Genomic DNA, 4,003 nt, shown 5'->3' on the forward strand with positions numbered 1-4,003 from the left:
ATTCTTTTTTTTGGTAGATGGATAGCAAGGATTCTACTCTGTCAAAAAATCATTTATCCAAAAATTTAAACAATTAGACAAAAACACACAAATTATTATATCTAACCGTGTAGAATGGATATATATTATATATATATATATATATATATATATATATATAATAAAAATCTATTTACATAAACTATTGTGAGAAGCTGCATTACGTACTCTATATATTCTTACAACTCAAATGATGTAAACCTAATAAAAAAGACATCCCATGATATAAAGAGAAAACACAAAAGAAAAATATATAAATCAAACATCTCATATTTTAGTATCTAATTAAAATGCAATGCTATCGTCATCATGACACTAAAAATTAAAACTTTCAAGAAGTTGAAGATTTTTTGGGCTATGATAACTTCTTTGCATGCATCATTTTCAACTTTCGGGCATTAATAATCCACACAAAACTAGGTTCATACGTCCAAAAACTACATCCGAAAAAAGAAAATTCATGTTAATAATTATGATAATCATATATAATATCCGCACATATAACAGCATGTGAAAGTGTACATCAAAGTCCTTTATATGGCGACTACATGCAATAATAATCATCCAATTAAGGACGGTGCAGTGATTTGTCACATTTCATCATATTAATTAGAAAGTTTAATTATTCCATCACTTGTTATAGTTTTATCAATTTTTTTATTAAATTTTTATATTTTTTATTTTTTTAATTGAGTCTTTATAGTATATTAGATTTTGTAATTAAGTTTTTATCGTGATAAAAATATTAAAATTAATAAAATTATAAACAGTTAAATGTTAGGTATATTTATTTTGTTTAATAGAATATTTTGTTAATTTTAATATTTTTGTTACGATAAAAATTTAATTACAAAATTCAATATAATATAAAGACTTAATAAAAAAAATAAATATATATATATATAAACCTAATTAAAAATTAAATAAAATTATAAAAATTAACAAAATAATTAAACTTAATTAAAACATGTACATATATTCAATTCTAACTATGGTTTATATAAAGAGAAATTAAAGCTTTATTTATTTTAACCGACATCGCTTATTATTAGTTATTGGAACAAAGTTTGGACTTAATAATGATGCATATCAATAGAGTAATGTTGCTTTATGATTTAATTAGTGCATTCATTATGCAGGGTTATGATTAGTCATGGGGGTTTAGTTTGAATGAAATTAACAATAGTCAAATCATAAAGTGTATTTATTAATTTGCTTTTGATTTGACAAAGCAAAATTAAAGGAAGGATAATGTGGCACGCATATCATCATGCATGTATTTTTTTTTCTTTAGTAAAAACCTGCCGATATTTTATAAAATATAAAATATTTTTAGATAAATCATAATAATATTTTGATAATTTATTAATATTAAAATATAAATTAATTTTTTAATATTTTATTTTAATTATATAAATTTTTTAAATATTTTTTATTTTAATATATATTAAGAATAATTTTGGACATATTAATATATAATGATCCTATAATATTTTGAATCATGGCCACGATTTTTTTGGTCACAGTAAAAAAATATGGACTAAAATATCAGATTTTGAAAATTGAAACCGTGACCATAAAAATTGTGACCATAGACCAAAAAACCGTGACCATAGACCTATGGCTACGAGAGAATAGGCTACAATAAAAAATCGTGACCATAGGTCCAAAATCGTAACTATAGATCTATGGTTATTCTTTTTATTAGCTATGGTATAGGCCTTTTTTTGTAATAGACATTTAGGTATGTTTAAATATGTTCGAAAAAAATTATTTTTTATTAAGATACAATTAGATACAATAAATATATGTATCAGATAAATATCGACGAATATCGTATTTAAAATGTGTCTGACACAAATATCGTAATTCAACAAAAAATTCGTATTTTATAGATAATAATAAATCTTTAAATTAAATTCGCAAGTCCTTAATCTAATGGTACGAGTATGTTTGATTTACATGGGTTTATGGAGAGAAAGAATAATGAGTGGAATCGAAGGGGAATATTTTGGTGAAGTTGGAAAGAATATGCAAATATTGGAGACAAGAAAGCAGAAGGAAAAGGAAGTTTTGTTGATAGAAAGAAACCCCCATGAATTGCGTGTTCATCTTTGCTTCTCCTTTCTCAAAAATTAAACTCCATGTTTTGGACCATGGAATCTTTGCTTTTATGTTGAAATTGCAGAAAGGGACTTGAGCCAAGCAAAATTAAACATCAAATTATTATATATAAATATATTATTATGTGACAATACACATTTACATTCCTTAATAAGAGGACAAATGGAAAGTCGGTGGTTCAGTTACTATTATAATTATTTTTAATTAAGATTATAACTAATTTATTTATATGCTAACGAATTATAAGTCTTTCCATACTCATTTAAGAAATCACGGATTTAAATCTCTTTATCTTCGGTAAAAAAAAATATATTAATGTAATAAGTTTTAGTATGATTTATATATAGAAATATTATATTTACACTTAAAATAAGTCTCACACACATATATATATAATATATATATATATATATATATATATATTAACTATACAATAATTACTATAATATATAATTAAATATGGCATAATAAAATAATTAAATCTACAATAAAATAACTCAGTTGGCGAGAAGTACGTACGATGATAATTAGAGATAAGAAAATATCTATATACACTAAAATTTAAGTCAGAAAAGAAGTGATTATATATTTATACCTAAACACTCAATCATCTGCATAAATAAATCTATCATAATAAAATAATTAAATCTATAATAATAGACCTGGCTTAGTCAAATAATCAGTTTATTACTCGTATGTTAAAATAAGTATTATAAACTTAAATTTTATTTTATGTATATAATAATACATTAATTAGCAATAGACTTATAAATAAAATTCAGACACAACAAATAATAATCAGTCAAATTAAAAAATATCACAGACAATTAAATATCTATGTAATAGGTGAATAATCAAACTTATTAATTACTATAATAAAAAAATTTATGATATATCAAATATATATATTTTTATACATAATAGTTAATTTTTAAGTAATAAACACATAATTAATTAAAATTTTATATGTTTGTATTTATATTAAAAATAAATAATTTTTCTATTCAAATAGATTTATTCACGTTTGAGCAAAATTACTTAAATATTTTTTTTTAATAAAAACAAAAGTTTTGGCTTAATTATTCATTTGTACAAGGTAATATGGAGTAATTGGATTTTACAAATTAAAAGGTGTGCACTAATGGATGGATGGATGGAAATGATGATGTGTATAGTACTATAGAAGTAAGGAAAAGTATACGTAGATAATGAGAATACTAAACAATATGAATAATAAATATGTCAGGTATTCAATTCAACAAGTATATAGATGATTATGTTTATTATTCTTAATTAGATGGTTATTTCTTTTAATTTAATTTACTCATACATATTTAATAATGACTGAATGTTTAATTTACTAGGTGTGTAAATGGTTATCCTCGTCTTAAAATTTAGAAGGTAATTTAGAGATGGAGTATTTTTTTATTTTATTAGATCAATTCTAAAACTCATTATTCACATTATTTACAAAAATTATTATTTATCTAATAAAACCGTAAAAATAAACACACTCTCAAAACAAGACCCAAAAGAAAAACCTCCCAAAAAAAATAACAAAAAAACCTACTCTCATCAAAAGGACATATCTTAGAACTTATTGGATGTGTAGGCAAATAGTAAAGAAAGCAATAACATATATACTTTTGTGATTGTAATAGGAAAAGGAAATAGTGGAAGCTTTTTAATTTTTATACGTAAAAATTAATGAAAAAAGCATAAACAAATAAATAAAGATGAGTGGTAACAATCAGTATATGAAAGGAAGCTGCTAGGAATGTAGTCATATTGGTGTTCAATTCATTGCATGCTAATTATTATTACTGTTATTTAATTATTT

Source organism: Arachis stenosperma, chromosome 3 (assembly GCF_014773155.1).
Source record: "Arachis stenosperma cultivar V10309 chromosome 3, arast.V10309.gnm1.PFL2, whole genome shotgun sequence".
NCBI lineage: Eukaryota > Viridiplantae > Streptophyta > Magnoliopsida > Fabales > Fabaceae > Arachis > Arachis stenosperma.